A 19,131-nucleotide genomic window follows, 5' to 3' on the forward strand; every position below is an offset into this window, starting at 1 on the left:
ACATTAGAACATGGTCAGAGTCTCAGTAACAAGTCCCTTAAAGAAAACTTAGTTCATCCTTGCTGCATGCTGGTACCACCCTCAAGAAAAAGCCATTAGTCCTGAAGAGCTCTAATATTCATCACTCTGATCATAGTTTTTCTTATATATTTATTTATTACATATTGTACAATTTGTATCCCCTCTTCTGGCCCCTCCCCTTCTCCTTGCAGTCTAACCCACACTCCTTCTTTTACCTCTATGACCTTTTTCTAGTTCCAATATAGGAGAGGTCCTCCTCATCCTTTTATCTGAACCTAGCACTTCAGGTCTCATCAAGGCTGGCTGCATCAGCTTCCTCTGCAGTCTTATTCTCAGGGCATTGTTCTCCTTCTGTCCTTAATTCCCTCTACTTTTGACAGTCTTCCTACCTCCTCCCCTGGATGCTTCCTAGACCTCTGAGGTAAGGGAGAATTTCACAGGGAAATCCCATTTAGAGCTGGTGTTTTAATGTCTCTCTGTGCATAATATTGGACTGTAGGTCTCTGTATGCTTTCCAATTTGATGCAGAAAGAAGCATCTCTTTGCATCTAAGAACATGGCACTTATCTGTCAGTTGATGGCAGAGGGCAGCATATTTGAATAACAATAGCATGTGTTGTGAAAATTTCCATAGGATGCCCTGGTCCTCAGCTCAATTCACTGCCACCCAATCCTTCTAGTAGAAGACAGGTTTAGTCACAATTAGTTGTCCTATTGGAACTTTATCCCCCACTATTAGGGGACCTCCTAATAAGTGAATACATACCATATTTTTGTTTCTGAATTTTAGTTACTTTTCCCAGGATGATTTTTCCTAGTTTCATCCATTTGTCTGAAAATATCATGGTTTCATTTTCTTAGCTGAATAATAATGCATTATGGAAATATTCCACATTTTTTCCAAAGGAGATTGTCAGTCCTGCCTTGAAACTTGGAATTTTCTGGTATTTTAATCATTGTATTGAATTACCAACTATCAGCATAACTATGTTCTTTTAGCATAGAAACCCCCTACATCTTCTTCCAATTCAGGTGATTTCAATTGCAATGTCCCCTTGAAGCTCCTCTATATACATGTGGAGTCCCCATTGAGGAAATGTCTGGAAAGGGTTAGGAGTTATGGCTTGTTGGATAATATAATTCCTATTGGAGTTATACTTTTGGATGGTGTGCTTTGAGGTTAATATGCTAATGAAAGTGACCAGACAGAATGGATCTCCTTCTCTCTGTCTTTGCCACTTTATATATTTGTTTCTTTCGTCTCCCTCACTACTTCTGAATCTGTCTTTCTAGCTCTTTCTCTCTCTGCTCTCTCAGTCTCTCTCTCTCTGCCTACTGCTTGTGGTTCAGCATGAAAGGCTCTCAGTTCTGCTCAAGAATTACAAAAGTTGGATGCTTGCATATGTGACATCAGGGATAGTATCTGTAAAAATATAAGCAAGATCCCAATTAAATGCTTTTTGTTCAAACAATTGCCTTGGTCAGGGAGCATTTTCCCAGTAAGTAATTCACTGAGGACATACCTGTGCATTTAATAAATAATAATGGAATTTTTGATAATGTGAAAGTCACTTGTCAAGGACACGTGAATTTATTAATGGGCAATTGAAAGTAACTCCTGATGAGATCTGATAGACTAGGATCAGAAGTAAGGAGAGGAAGTACTCCCCTATTAGTGGACTTGGGGAGTGGAGTGCATGGAAGGGGGGAAGGTAGGATGGAGATGGAAAAAAAGAGGGGTATATGGTGAGATACAAAATGAATAAATTTTAATTAATAAAAATTAAAACAAAAACATTAAGAAAATAATTCATTTTGGAGTTATATTATAGGAGGGTGTGCTTGGAGGTTGAGATGCCAATAAAGTGACCAGACAGAAGGCAGTCTCTGCTCTCAGTGTCTGTCAATTTATTTATTTTATTTATTTATTTATTTATTTATTTATTTTATCAGTTACATTTTATTAACTCTGTATCCCAGCCGTGTCCCGATCCCTCATTCCCTCCCAGTCCCTCCCTCCCTCCCTCCCTCATCTCCACCGTGCCCCTTTCCAAGTCCACTGATGGGGGGGACCTCCTCCCCATTCATCTGATCCTGTTTTATCAGGTATCTTCAGGACTGGCTGCAAAGCCCTCCTCTGTGGCCTAACAGGACTGCTCCTCCCTTCGGGGGTGGGGAGACCATATCTCTATTTCTGTAGGTATCAGTCTCAATATTTCTGAATCTGTCTCTCTAGTTTCAGATTAAATGAACTAAGAGTCTTGTACATAGAAACTATCATCTCTGGGTTGTGTGATTTCAGCTGCCCAGACTGAGACATATAGGGCTGCTCTTTCTTTCTCTCAAGCAGGCTGTCCACTTTCCCTTTTAATAAATGTCTCTGGAAACTCTTACTGGCTTTTACATTTTTCATGTCAACATTCTTCCTCTAAGCCAATCAGTACCTAACCATTGTTATATCACAATATCCTTGGAATGACATGATGAATTTGGATGTCATGATGCCATTGTGATATCATAATACCATTGTAATAATTCCATTGTGATATCACAATAAGATTGTGATGTCATAATAGCATTTTGAGGTCATATTTCCATTGTGATTTTAAAATTCCATTGTGATTTCATACCACTATCTTTTGTTTGTTCCCATTTTGATATGGGATGGACAGTTTTACCTTTTAAACCTATTAAATATAATTTTTGAGGTTTTAGTACTTCACTAGGCTGGTGTGTACTTTTCCAGCTAGAATCCTTCTGTTTCTATCTTGCATTAGGCATGACCAATATTTATCCCCCATGAAAATATATCATGTTGACAGGATAAGTCAGTTTCCACTGCAGTGTGACATGTTATTTTAGTCAGCATTTAAAAGTCTTTTTGACATGGCAGGCATGCAGTTTGCATGTTTGTCTCCCAGACTAATTTTGAGTTCTTACATTGACCAACAGAACATATCTCTTAAGCCTAAATACCCTTTGGCACCAGTTCTTGTGTGGATGTCCCACTTTCTGAGATTGGCTGGCCTTTTTAGAGCATTGTGACATCATCTCTCCTCATGTAAACCTAAAACTGAGGTGAATTCAATCTTTAAAACAGTATGGACATACCATCTATCATTAAGAAAAGAGAACTTACATGGTAACCTTCAGGAAAATTCTGTCATTTTGAATCTTAGACTATCTCTGCAAGTGGCTAAAGAGCAGCAGTTGCCATCCTGGCTTTTATTATAAAATTTGGCTGTTCAGGGACTCACAGATCTGTCTGTTTGTTTGTTTTTTTTTCTTTGTCTTGGGATTAAAGGAATGTGCCTTCTTCATCAACTTCTTCAACTATTTTTTTTCTCAAATCAATATAATTGTAACTCTCAGCCTTTAAAGGAAAATTAAGCAAAGAGACAAGAAAATTTTAAGATTTCGGTCAGTTCTGATGCTGTAACAAGCACAGCCCAGTTGGTCGTTTTTTGGAATTTATTTGAAGTTGTAGTAATTTGGTTGACACTTACCAGCAAGAGGTGACAAGTATCTTGCAGCCAGAGAGCTTTGAATTTTAGCCATTATTAATCTTTTTTTTTTTTTTTTTAATTAGGAAGAAAGCTCTTTCTATTATGTGTAACTTAGTATTCCATTCCTTGGTTGTTTTCCCCATCTTCTCCTTGCACTTTCTTGGAGAAGTCCTCGAGAAGAGCCACCACCATTAAATATATTGCAACCAGATCCATGACTATGACAAGCAAAGCAAAGCCAAAGTGTATTAAAACACCTTCCACCATGGCTTATTTTTTTTTATTTTATTTTAGTTGCAGTTTTAGGTCAAGCTCTGTCTAGAGGTCTGTGTGCCTCCACTTCCTTTCTTTCCAGACATGGTTGCTGAGTTTAGCTGAGCTGAGCCAGCCACAGTATAAAGAAACCATGCTTGTGTATCCTCATGTTAGACTGTAGCAGCAGCCAGTTTTGTTATGTTAAGTTTCAGGTCTGTCCAAAATAGGCTGTCTTTTTCTCCTGGGCCTGTTTAAGAGTCTCTCTTAAAGTGACAGTAATTGACCTGGGAGTTCTTAATTTTAATTTGGATTATTGGGGTTGTATTACTGCAAGCTTATTCATCCCACCAAATTATTTAAGAGTATGATTTAAAGGGTGTGGAAACTTAGATTAGTTGGTGGGCATTTATTGTACATTTAGATTAGCTGGGTGCCTTTTGTTGATACTTATTAATAGTTACTATTGTAATATCTTTTAGTTAAGCAGCAGTTATTCTAAAACCGGCTGTATACCCCAATCACAACACAGAGACTGAGATTTATTTAATTAATCTAGAACACAACACTGGGCAATAGTCGTTCCATCCTAAACCTCCAAGACCTCAAAGATACCTACCATTAAGATTTCACTCATTATATGTGCTTTTAGTAATATCTTAGGTATGGTCCATCGCGCCACATGGTTCCAAGACTTCTCCTTCTGATTCTCCACTTCTCCTCCCCTGCTTCCTTCTTCTTACTCCCACTATGGACCAGAATGTCACACCCTATCTTCCCCACTGCTCTGCATCATAAGGGGTTGTTTTATTGAAAATACAGAGAACAAATGGTGGCATGTTTAAACAAACTTGAGTAAGGTGATGCATAGAATAAGCATCACAGTGCAATTTTGGGATGGAAACGAGAGAGTAGGCGACAGAAATAAATATTTGAATGAACATGGGAAATTGTATACATTTCCAGAGAACCTTGAACCAATAATTTATTTAGTTATTTAATTTAGACATATATAAAAATATATAACATGGTATAGATATACAGAGTTCTGCCAGTATGTTGAAAGAGGGCACAAGATCTCATTATAGAGGGTTGTGAGCCACAGTGTGATTACTGCAAATTGAAGAAGGACATCTGTAACAGAAACCAATGCTCTTAATCTCTGAACCGTCTCTCCAGCCCTGGTCTCAATTTTTTTTAAATTTCATATTTCTTAAATTTTTGGTGCCATAATAGAACTGTCAAATCATAATAATTTTTGATGTTATAATAATATGGTAAAATCATAATTCCTTTGGGATGTAATAATACTAATGTAAGGTCATAATACTATTGTGAAATCATAAAAGAATTGGGTTGTCATGATAATGATGTGATGTAATAATACCATTGTGATGTCTTAACACAATCATTTTGTAATAGTATTGTGATATGATCATAACCTTATGATGTCATAATAACATTGTGAAATCATAATACCTTTGGAATGTCAGAATAGCAGTGTAATGTCATAATAGCATTGTGAAGTCATATAACCATTGTGATGTCAAAATAACATTGTAATGTCATAATAGCATTGTGATGTCATCATCACACTGTGATGTCATAATAACATTGGGATGTCATAATAGCATCTTGATGTCATAATACCATTGTGTGGCCATAATAGCATTGTGATTTCATAATAATATTGTGATGTCATAACAGCATTGTGATGTCATAATAGCATTTTTGAGTTCACACTATAATCAGGTGGTAATAGCATTGTGATGTCTTAATATCTTGGTGATGTCATACTAACTTTGTGAAATCATAATGATATTGCTATGTCATAATAGCACTGGGAAGTCATGATGCCTTTGTGATGTCATAATAGCATTGTGATGTCATCAGGGCATTGTGATGTCATCAGAGCATTGTGACATCCTAATATCATTGGAAATCATACCACAGTGAAGTCATAATAGCATTTCTGATATAAAAAACTCATTGGGATGTCAGACCCCAATCATGTCTAATATCATTATGAATTCATAATATAATTTTGTGATTATAATAGCATTGTGATATCATAATATAATTGAGATATCATAAAAGTATTGTGATATCATAGTTGCATTTTGAGGTCATAATGAAACTGTGATGTCAACAATTCCCCTATGATGTCCTAATAACAATTGAAGTCATAATAGGATTGTGATGTCATAATAACATTGGACTATCATGACACCATCTTTTGTCATAATACCATAGTGATGTCCTAATAGCACTGAGATGACATGACACCATTGTGATGACAATACCATTGAGGTGTTATAATAATGTCGTGATATCTTAATAGCATTGAGATGTCATGAGACAATTGTTATTACATGATACAACTGAGATGTCATAATAAAGTTGTGATGTCATAATGAACTTGTGATGTCATAATATCATTGAGTTGCCATAATAGCATTGTGATTTCATAATATCACTGTTAAGTCATAATAGCATTGTGAATTAATAATGCCATTGTGATGTCATGATAGCATTTTTTAGTAATAATATCAATGTGATGTCATAATAGCATATTGAGGTCATACCTCAATTGCAATGTCATAAAAGAATTGTGATTTTGTCATAACATTGTTGTTATAATGTTCTTTTGAAATGTATACACCTTATCCTTGTTCATTCAAATGCCTAGTTTTACCCCTCACTTTCTCTTTTCAACCCAGATATTGCATTGTGATAATTATTCTAAGCATCCTGTCTCAACTGTGTGTAAACAGGCCTGAATAAAGCAACTAGGCACAATGTTGAGTGATGGGAGGAGCCAGAGGGCAGGGAATGAGTGGGAAAAAATAGAGAAAGGGAGCAGAGCTTGGGGAGCAGAGCAGAAGGAGAGGTCTTGGAACACAGTGGAAAAAATAAATGAGACCTAAGACTTCACAAAAATTCAGCAAACTGGGTAAAATCTTATTGTTAGGAAAGTATGAGTGCTTGAAGTTTTAGGAGGGAATAACTATTGACCAGCATTGTGTTCTAAGTTAACTAAATAAATACAGTATCTGTGTGATGAATTGATTATACAGCTGTTAAGGATTAAGAGCAAGCATTAATAAAATATAAACCAATAGTAAATATTAATCATCACCTACAATATACCATTGTGAATCCATTATACCATTGTGATGTCATAACACCATTGCAAAGTCATATCATTGTGAAGATATAATAGAATTGTTATGTCATAATAGCATTGTTATATAATAATAGATTGGCATGTCATAATATCATCGGGATATCATGATAATATTTTTATGTCATCATTCCATGGTTATATCATAATACCATTGGGATGTCACCATAGCATTGTGATGTCATAATATCATTGGGATGTCATAAAGGCATTGTAATGATATAATAGTATTTTGAGGTCATAATACCACTTTGAAGTCAAAATTCCATTGTTATGTCATACCACAATGATGCCATAATGTAAATGTGATGTATAATATGATTGTGATATGAGGACAATTATGTGATATTATCATAGCATTGTGATATCATAACAATATTTTATTATTATAAAATAATATTTTATTATTATTATGTTATAATTCAATTAAGATATATAACATATGGGTCATATAACCATTGTGATAACATAATAGCATTGTGATGTCATGATTCCATTGTGATGTCATGAAAGCATATTGAGGTCATAACCATATTGTGATGTCATAAGAGCATTGTGACAGAATTCCAATCTGCTGTCATACCAGGTGATTTTATGAATGGCCTCTTGAAAGAAATATTTGACAATAGTCCTAAACTAAGAGTCTTGGACACAGGAACTGTCATCTCTGGATTTAGTGCTCCTAGCTGCCCAGAATGAGGAGTGTATGGCTGCTCAGCCTTTCTCTCAAGCAAGCTGTGTCCTACTCTAAGTTCAATGAGGTACATGGTCAGAGTCTCAGTGCCAAGTCCCTTAAAGAAAACTGAGATCATCTTTGCCACACCCTAGCACCACACTGAAGAAGCCATCAGTCCTGAAGATCTCTATACTTCATGCACTTGATCACAGTTTTCTTATGTATTTATTATGATTTGTTTACTTTGTATTCCTTCTGTTGCCCCCTCAGTCTTCTCCTTCCATTCCCACACACTGTCCTTCTACCTCAATGTCTTTCTCTATTACCTAGATAGAGGTGCTTCTCTTCCCCCTTCTATCTGACCCTAGCTTATAAGGGCACATCAAGGCTGGCTTCATCATCATCTTCTGCTGCCAGATTCTTAGGGCATTGTTCTCCTTGTGTCCACAATTAGCTCTATTACCTCTATAGAGTATCTATTTATGATACTCTATATGCCTCCTTTTCTGCAGGCTTCCCAGAGCTCTGAGGGGAGAGAGAATATAGTAAAGAAATCCCATTTCAAGCTGGATGTTTTAAGGTCTCTCTTTCTTCATTATATTAGACTATGAGTCTCAGCATTTAATCCCAATTGATGCAGAAGGATCCATGTGGATCGAAGAACATGGCACTCATCTATCAGTTGAGGGCACAGAGCAACATATTTTAATAACAACAACATGGTTTGCTTGAAAATTTTCATAGAATAACCTGGCCCCACACCTCAATTAGCTGCCACTCAATATACCTCCTGTAAGACCAGTTTGTTCACAATAGATGGCTTATTGGAACTATATCCCCAACTATTAGGAGACCTCCTAATAAGTAATACACTGACTGAGAACATATCTGTGCATTTAACAACTAATAATGAAATCTGGGATAATGTGAAACTCTCATGACATGTGACTTTATTAATGACCACTTGAAAGAAATATGTGACACTTTTACTAAGATTATTGAACACAGGAACGGATATCTATGGGTTGTGTAATTTCAGCTGCACAGATTGAGGAATGTAGGGCTGCTCAGCCTTTCTCCGAAGCATGCTGTCTATTTGGCCCTTTTAATAACTGGCACCTGAAACTTATTGGATTTCACCTCTTATATGTATCTTTTTCCTTCAGCTAATCAGCACCTGAGAGAATCTTGAAGTTTCTGTGGAGATGAGTAAGCAAATTTCCTCAGTGTCCAGTATCTCTGATCCTATGTATAACTGACTTGTTTTTTTTTTTGTTTTGTTTTGTTTTTGTGACACCCAATAAGCTGTTATCTCATCCCTTTAGACAGATCCCATGCCTTTACTACTGTTTACCTCTGTCACAATATCAGGTAAGAAAGGAAACTTTAGAACAGCTTCCTAAGTAAGGAAGCTTCAAAGTGAGCTGGGATTAAGGGGAATATTCCAAAATGACAAGGTAATCTCCTAATGTGGTCTTGGACCTAACATTTCTGAGGTTGTGACTTTGAACTGAGCTGTTATTCAGTTACTCACTAAATATACCTTCACATTCTAATTAATATAATACACTGGCAGGGCCTAGGGTTACTTGGGTTTTTAAGAGCAGGAAAATGAGAAGGAAACAAGACAATTCCTGGGACTAGTTTGCGTGAAACAGAAAATGATTAGTGTATGTAAAAGGAGAAGTTATTGGTATACAGGGTATTATCTGTCAGTGAGGGTTTGTGCAGGCAGTACAGTCAGTGGCTGAGAGACCCTGTGTAAGCACTATGGCAGGTAGCAGACCTGGGAGCCTGGGAGGATGGTGCCGTGGGTCTGGGACTCCAAGGCCTGTACTGCTGGTAGATGCTGCTACGGGGCTAGGAGCTCTGCCTCAGCAGCTACAGACCTCAGGCCATGAGCTCTGAGCTGAGAATCTCGGAGCCAGCTGTGAGCCAGCTGTGCAACCTCCAAAATTGATGGATACTCCAATTCATCAGAAGCACAGGAAAATTACTTTAAAGCTATGCTTCCCCAATTATTTGAGGTTCATAAAGAGGAAACAAACAATTCTCTCAGATCAATAGTCATGCAAATTCAGAGAGTTAAAGAGGAAATGAAGAAATTTGTCAAAAATTTGATCAGTCAATTGGTTGCAAAGAAAGAGGAAATAGACAAAATTCTTAATGAAACAGAGGCAAATATAACCAAACAAATAGAGGCACAAGCATATAGAGAGGAAATAAACAAAAAATAGAGACCATCATAGAAAGACAAGAATCCACATTAAAACAGAAGAAGGAAATGGTGCAAGGCATTGAAACAGAATTAGAATTCTGAAAACAGAATTAGAATCAATAAAAAAAAAATAAAAAAAAAAAAACTTAGAAACTCTGGAGCTGGAGAACTTGGAGAAAGGATCAGGAAACACAAAGTTAATCACCAAAATACAAGAGATGGAAGAGAGAACCTTGAGCTGAAGATACACTCACAGAAACTGATATTTCTTTCAAAGAAAAAAGTAAAATCAGAAAAACCCCAAGCACAAAATATCCAAGAAATCAAGGATGTCATTGAAAGATGAAATCTAAGAATAAAAGGAATCAATGAAAAAGATTTAAGCCTCCAAGGTCCAGAAATTTTTTTCAAGAAAATCATAGAAGAAAATTTTCCCAACTTAAAGAAAGAGATGTCCATAAGTATACAAGAGGACTACCAACACACCAAATAGACAAGACCACAAAAGAAACACATCACATCACATCATAGTCGAAACACTAAATCTACAGAACAAAGAAAAGATATTAAAGCAGAGAGAGAAAAAGGTCAAGTAACATATGAAGGTACACCTATGAGAATCACACTGAACTTTTCATCAGAAACTATGAAAGCCAGAGGGCCTGGGCAGGTGTCATGCAGACTCTAGGCCAACCCAGACTACTATACCCTGCAAAGTTTTCAATATAAATGGAGAAATCAAAACATTCCATGACAAAACTAAATGTATGCAATATCTACACAGCAAACCAGCCCTACAGAAGATACTAGAAGGAAAATTCCAATCCAATGAAAACTACTTCATCCAAGAAAACACAGGATACAGATAATATCCCAACAAAAATTGAAAGAAAACAAGAAATGAAACACAGTAAAACAACCACTACATTATTAACGGAACTAACATTCATTGGTCACTATCATATATTATAATCAATGGACTCAAGTCTCCAATAAAAATACACAGACTAACATAATGGATGTGGTAACAGGGATCCAACATTCTGTTGCATCCAAGAAATGCACCTCTGCAACAAAGACATACACTACCTCAGAGTAAAGGGCAGTAAAAATACTTTCAAGCAAATGGACCCAGAAAACAAGATGGGGTAGCTATCCTAATATCTAATAAAATAGACTTTCAATCAAAATTAATCAAATAAGATGTCGAGGGGCACTACATTATCTTTAAAGGAAAAAGCAAATCAGAGGACAGCACAATTCTGAACACCTATGTCCCAAATACAACAGCATGTATATTAATAAAGGAATCATTAGTAAAACTCAAACACATCATCGAGCCCAACATTTTAATAGTGGGAGACTTCAATGCCACACTTTCACCAAGGGACAGATCATTTAGACAGAAGCCTAATTTAAAAAAAAAGGCACTTACAGGGGTCCTAAAACAAATGGACCTAACAGATGTCTATAGAACTTACTACCCAAACTCAAAAGAGTATACCTTCTTTTCAGCACCTCATGGACCTTCTCCAAAATAGACCATATATTTTTTCACAAAGCAAGCCTCAACAAATAGAAGAGGATTTAAATAATCCACTGTACTCTATCTGACCAACAGGGACTAAAGTTGGACCTCAACAACAATAGAATTTTTTAAAAAAGCCTACAAACTAATGGAAACTGAACAACTTGCTACGCAATGACAGCTGGGATAAGGAAGAAATAAAGAAAGAAATAAAAGACTAACTAGAATTCAGTGAAAATGAAGGTACAACATACCCTAATTTATGGTACACAATGAAAGAAGTGCTCAGAGGAAAATTCATAGCACTAACTGGCTTCAAGAAGAAATTTGTGACATCTCATACAAGCAACTTAAAGGCCCACCTGAAATTCCTAGAAAAAAAAAAAGAAGCAAATACATCTAAGAGGAGCAGATGGCTGGAAATAATCAAACTCAGGGCTGAAATCAATCAATTAGAAACAAAATAATTCAAATAATAAATGAAACCAAGAGCTGGTTGTTTGAGAAAATCAACAAGATAGACAAGCTTTTAGCCAAAAATTATTAAAAGGCAGAGAGAAACTATCCAAATCAGAAAAATCAGAAATGAATGGGGGGGCATAACTACAGACACTGAGGAAAACCAAACAATCATCAAGTCTTACTGCAAAATCATTTATGCCACAAAATTCAAAAATCTAAAAGAAATGGACAATTTTCTAGAAAAAGTCCATCTAACAAAATTAGGTCAAGATCAGGAAGAAAGATTGAATAGTCTTATATCCCCCAAAGAAATAGAAGCAGTCATCAACCTTCTCCCTTCCAAAAAAAAAAAGAAGCCCTGAGCCAGATGGATTCAGTGCAGAATTCTACCAGACCTTCAAAGAAGTGCTAACTCCAATTCTTTCCACACCATTCCACAAAACAGAAACAGAAGGAACATTACTAAACTCATTCTATGAAGCCACAGTCACCTTGGTACACAGAGACCCAACAAAAAAAGAGAACTTCAGACCAATCTCTCTTATGAACATTGATTCAAAAATACTCAATAAAATCCTTGCAAACAGAATCCAAGAACACATCAAAGATAGCACCTACCATGATCAAGTAGGCTTCATCTCAGGCATGCAAGTGAGGTTCAACATATGGAAATCCATCAATGTAATCCACCACATAAACAAACTGAACCACATGATCACCTCCTTAGATCCCAAAAAAGCACCCAATCATGTTTAAAGTCTTGGGGACATTTTGGACACAGGGCACATACCTCAACATAATAAAGGCAATATACAGCAAGCCCATAGCCAACATCAAACTTAGTCAAGAAACTTAAATCAATTCCACTGAAATCAGGGACAAGAAAAGGCTGCCCACTCTCTCCAAATCTCTTCAACATTGTACTTGAAGTCCTAGCTAAAGCAATAAGACAACCAAAGGCAATCGAGGGGATAAAAATTGGAAAGGAAGAGGTCAAAGTGTCACTATTCACTGATGATATGATAGTATCCATCAGACCCCAAAAATTCAGAGATCTCCATCAGCTGATAAACAACTTCAGCAAATGTGTCAGGATACAAAATCAACTCAAAAAAATCAGAAGCCCTCCTGTATACCAAAGACAAAAAGGCCGAGAAAGAAATTAGGGAAACAACACCCTTCACAATAGCCACTAAAAATATGAACTGCCTTGGGATGACTCTAACCAAACAAGTGAAAAACTTGTTTAAAAAAAAAAATTCAAGACTCTGAAGAAAGAAATTAAAGTAAATATCGGAAGATGGAAAATTCTACGGTTCTCATGGATTGCTAGGAATAACATTCTGAAAATGGCCATCCTACCAGAAGCAATCTGCAGATTCTATGCTATTCCCACCAAAATACCAACTCAGTTCTTTACAGACTTTAAAAGAAAGATTCTCAGCTTCATATGGAGAAACAAAAAACCCATAATCTCCACAATGATCCTGTACAACAAAAGATTATTTGGAGGTATCTCCATCCCTAATCTCAAAATGGATGACAGAGCAATAGGACTAAAAACTGCATGGTATTATCATAGAAAGAGAAAGGAGGATCAATGGAACTTAAGAGAAGACCCAGAAATAAACCCACACATCTATGAATATTTGATTTTTGACAAAGAAGCCAAAACCATTCAGTGGAAAAATGACAACATCTTCAACAAATGGTGCTGGTCCACTGGAGGTCTATATGCAGAAGAGTGAAAATAGATCCATATTCATCAACCTACACAGAAATCCAAGTGGTTGAAAGGCTCAACATAAAACCAGATAATCTAAATCGGTTATAATAAAAAGATGGAAGAGCCTTGAACTCAGTGGCACAGGAGACAAGCTCCTGAATAGAACACCAAAAACACAGGCTCTAAAAGCAACAGTCAATAAAGGGGACCTCATGAAATGGAAAAGCTTCTGTAAAGCAAAGGACACCGTCATTGGAATAAAAGACAACCTTACAGGCTGGGAAATGATCTTCACTAACCCTGTATCTGACAGAGGGCTGATATCCAGAATACATAAAGAACTAAATAAGTTAAAAAGCAAAAGATCAAGTAATACAATTAAAAAATAGTGTCCGAAGCTAAACAGAGAATTCTCTGTAGAGAAATATAGAATGGCAGAGAAACACTTAAACACTCAACATCCTTAGCCATCAAGGAGATGCAAATCAAAATGACAATGAGCTTTGAGCTTTCGCCTTACACCCGTCAAAATGGCTAAAATAAAAAACTCAAATGAGAAGACATGCTGGAGAGGTTTTGTAGAAAGGGGAACCCTCCTACATTGCTGGTGGGAATGTAAACTGGTATAACCACTTTGGAAGTCAATCTGGTGCTTTCTCAGACAACTAGGAATAGTGCTTCCTCAAGACCCAGCTATATCACTGCTAGATGGGTATATACCCAAAATTTGCTCAAGGACACAAGAAGGACATTTGGACAACCATGTTTGTAGTTGCTTTATTTGTAATTTCTAGAACTTGCAAAAAAAACCTAGATGTTTATCATCAGTGGAATGGATGCAAAATTGAGGTATTTTTACACAATGGAATAGTACTCAGCAATCAAATCTGAAGAAATCATGAATTTTTCAGGCAAATGGTAGGCTCTATAAAAGATCACTCTGAGTGAGGTATCCCAGAAGGAGAAAGACACACAGTGTATACTCACTTCTATAGACCTTTAAGATATGATAAACATAATGAAATCTAAACACCTAAAGAAGATAAACAAAAAAGAGCACCCGGTAAAGATGATCAATCCTCACTTAGAAAGACAAATGTAATGTGCATTGAATTTAGGAGAATACAAGTAATAGGACAGGAGACTACAGCAGATGGCCTCTGAAAGACTACATATCAGTGTATCAAAGCAGATGCTAAGACTAATAAGTAAATCTTTGGCAGAATGCAGGGAATCATATGAAACAAGGGGGAGTTAGTATGACGTGGAATGTAAAGGACCTCCACAAGACCAAATATATCTGTGCAGAGGGGTCTTTTATGAGACTGATACTCCATCAAGGACCATGTATGAATAAAATGTAGAACCTCTGCTCTAATGTAGCCCAAAGTAGCTCAGTAACCAACTGGATTCCCATAGTAAGGGCGACAGCATCTATTTCTGAAAGAAAATCAAGGGCAGGTTCTTTGACCTCCTCACCCCCCAAGAGAGGAGCAGTCCTGCTAGGACACAGAATAGGACTTTGCAACCAGTCCTGAAGATACCTGATAGAACAGGGTCAGATGACAGGGGAGAAGGTTCTCCCCAAATCAGTGGACTTAGAAAGGAGTATGAAGGAGATAAGGGAAGGAGGGTGCGATTGGGAAGGAATGAGGGAGCAAGAAACAGCTGGGATACAGACTTAATAAAATATAACTAATAATAAAAATAAAAAACCTGTTTTTGTAATATTAAAACAAGTGAAATCATAAAGCACATTTATAATCTTAAAAGTCAAAACCAGACTTTAAAATTTACCAGTGCAAATAATACAATTTTATTATTATTATTTTTATTATTAAATTTTAATTTCTCTAATTACCTTAATACATGAACTTGTTCCCTTTCTAATTGGACTTTCTCTTGGAGAATAGTAATATCGCCCTGCAGTGGTCCCGCATCTCCCTCCACATGTGGCAGGGAAAGCCACAGGGACAGAGAGCACAGGAAGACAGCCTGAATTATGAGATTTGTTAGTTTCTTCCCCTGACTTCATTTCATCCTCACTCTCTAGATCTTAAATTATTTTCTTTTCTCAAATTACTCAAATCTGTATGAGTTACTTTCTGAATATTTTCAATAACCTTAGAAGTCCTTTTTTCTGCCTGTTTGGTTGTTCTAATTTCCCCAAGTAACTCTTTAGCTTTTGAGATTTCTTCCCCGAAGTCTCTAGATGGAAACCAGAGACAAACTTCATTTACAAACTAAAGGGTATAAGGGCATTTCACCCAATTCCTCATCTTTATTAGCATTGATTTTAGAGTACTCATTAACATCTCCCTGCTATTTCTCTTGAGTCATGATTTGCTGCCTGCCTAGCTTGTCTTCCTTCCTGTGATGGGCGGTCATCATGAAAAACATTTTTTTTCTTATTCATCCAGAGATCCAAGTTTTTTTCACAGTAGCAAAACATCTGTTCCAAGTGGCAAGGCACTGAGGAATTCACTGAAGATTACACAAAGTTTACAGTCTGGTTCCCAAGGTTGCAGGGAGTTTGCTATCTACTTCTCAGACTCTGACCACAAAAAAAAAAAAAAAAGAGGCAAAATTCCATTTACCAGACTCCTTCAGAATACAGACAATTTCTGGGTCTGGTTTCATTGAAATAGTGAAAATCTGTGAGTGTAAAAGGAAAAATGATGGGAAATAAACTATATGACAGCTAGTTTTTTTTTTTTTTTTCCAAACTAGTGTTGCCAAACTCTATGAGCACGGTTGCTTTGGCTAACCTGGCTAGATGAGCAGCTATGTCCTACTTAGTGGTCAGTGAGGAACCCTCCTGTTCCTGGTGTTTACATTTAAAATTGGGTGTCCAGGACAATGAAATGTGTCTATGTTATATGCCAAGAAAACAGGAGCAGCTGTGTTCCTGCTGTGGTTCTCCAGACAAACTGTCTAAACATAGTGTTAGTGCCAGGACTGCTTCCTCAGAAGTGCCTCCTGAGCTCATAGGAGGGAGCTGGGTAAACACTAGATCATGAGTAGAATATTTTACCACATAATGAGTTCCTGGAAAGCATAACTTACACAGTCAAACTCTGCCCTTCTTTAGTGGAATCTCTTCTCAATGTTACAAGTCATTGTAAAAGTTGTCAACATATTATTTTTATTGCTTATGTGGGAAGTTGACATAATATTTATACACTCCTTTTCTATTACTCACGGGTTCAAATACTTACCCATTGTGCCACTCTATTTTTTTTCTTTAAAATACACCAATTGAAAGATATTTTGTTCATCTAATCATTGGCACATGATCAGAGTTTCAGTGCCAAATCCTTTAAAGAAAACTGAGTTCAGACTTGCCACACCCTGGTACCACCACCAAGAAGAAGACATCAGTCCTAAAGAGCTCTATACCTCAATACCTTGAACACCATTCTTAATGTATTTATTTATTACGATTTGTTCACATTGTATCTCCTCTGCTGCCCCCTGCCTCTTCTGCTCCCAGGCCCACCCATCCAATAAAAACAAGGACATAGGTTATCTCCATGAATAGTCCTTGGTTGGAGTATGAGTCTCTGGGAAGTTCCCTGTGTTCAAATTTTCTTGTTTTGTTGCTCTCCTTGTGGAGACCCTGTCCTCTCCAGCTCTTACTATTTCCCACTTCTTACATAAAATTCCATTTACTCTGCCCAACAGTTGACCATCAGGCTCAGCATCTGCTTTGCTAGTCTGTAGGGCAGAGGCTTTCAGAGGCCCTCTGTGGTAGGTTCCTAGTTTGTTTCCTGTTTTCTTCTCTGGCTTTCAGAAGCCCTCTGTAGAAGGTTCCTAGATTGTTTCCTGTTTTCTTCTTCTTCTGCTGTCCATCCTCTTTGCCTTTCAGGATGGGGATTGACCGTTTTAGTTAGGGTCCTCTCTCTTGCTTAGTTTCTTTTTTTTATTGTTGTTTTTTCTTTTTCAATGCAGTTTATTCAGGAACCTTGAACAATTTTCTGACCCTGGGGAAAGACAGCCTACAGCTTAAGTAGCCTCTGGGTAGCCAACCCCAGAGTGCCACGTGGGCAATGCAGATAGGTCCACATACATGGAAGCAAGCCAGATCCTCAGCCTTAGCCAAATATGGAGCTGTTTGTGACAGAGAGCACTGACCATCAGGAAGGTGGAAGGCGGAAGCCAGCTCCATCTTTAAGGTGTGGCATTACGCAGCTCTCTACAGTTCCCCCTTTTTGTTTTGGATGCATCAGACAAGAGTAGAGGTCTGATCTCTGATATTAGAAATAAATTGGGACTTTGTACCGATGTTCTTTTAGGTGTCATCCACCCAAAGAGCATCAGACCTGTACGATACCTTTTTCTCAGAGGCGGACCTGGGGCATCAACCCGTATGCAATCAGACATGCTCTTCTCTGGGTCGAAAGGGGCTGGCCCTGAGTGCAGTGCTTAGCCTCGAATCCTGAGCATAACATTTTAGCTTTTTATGGTATCCAACCATGCTTGGGGAGACTGTCCTGCCTAAATGGCTGTAAAGGCCTGAATGATCAAGGCTGCATTACGCTGTTGTGAGACTCTAATCTTGCATATACACCACAGGCAAACCAAAGAGACCAACACCAGAAGGCCTGCTAATGCTCCCATGCCCACCCATTCCTTCAGATGATTCATGGCTGCAGCAATCCATGATGATAATCCTGTGGCTAGTCCTGCGTCCACTCTGGTAGAATTTGCCGTGACAATGGCCACTCTCAGCTGCTCCATCATAATATTGAATTCTCCAGTCCAATTACCTAAAATATAGCTTGACAATTGTTTAGGCAGATTTGCAGCACAGGAAAAATTCTCATACTGTATGCTAGGGACACAAAGTCCAGCATACTTCCATTGACAGCCAAGTTGAGCGATTTGCCATAGGGTATCAGTATGCTCCTGCATGAGGTCAATCCTCTGATTGAACACCATCAAATCTCCTTTTAGTTGAGCATTAATTCCTTTTTGTACATCTAAAGCATGCGCTACATTGGCTAAAAGATCATTTAGGGTCTGAGCAGTCTGCATAGTATGACTCATGGCTAAAGCTGTGGTGGTAGCTCCAACAGCTTTATAGCTACCTCCCATCCTCCCTCCTCCCTCTGCATGCATGCCATGCCCCAAGTCCACTGATAGGGGAGGTTCTCCTCTCCTTTCTGATCTTAGTCCATCAGTTCACATCAAAAGTGGATGCATTGTCCTCTACTATGGCCTGGTAAGGCTGCTCCCCCCCAGGGGGAGGTGATCAAAGAGCAGGCCAATCAGATTATGTCAGAGACAGTCCCTCTTCATATTACTATGTAACCCAATTGGACTCTGAACTGCCTTGGGCTACATCTGTGCAGGGGTTCTGGGTTATCTCCATGAATAGTCCTTGGTTGGAGTATGAGTCTCTGGGAAGTTCCCTGTGTTCAAATTTTCTTGTTCTGTTGCTCTCCTTGTGAAGACCCTGTCCTCTCCTGCTCTTACTATTTCCCAGTTCTTACATAAAATTCCATTCACTCTGCCCATCAGTTGCCCATCAGGCTCAGTATCTGCTTTGATAGTCT

The sequence above is a fragment of the Meriones unguiculatus genome (genome assembly GCF_030254825.1).
Source record: "Meriones unguiculatus strain TT.TT164.6M chromosome Y unlocalized genomic scaffold, Bangor_MerUng_6.1 ChrY_unordered_Scaffold_25, whole genome shotgun sequence".
Classification (NCBI taxonomy): domain Eukaryota; kingdom Metazoa; phylum Chordata; class Mammalia; order Rodentia; family Muridae; genus Meriones; species Meriones unguiculatus.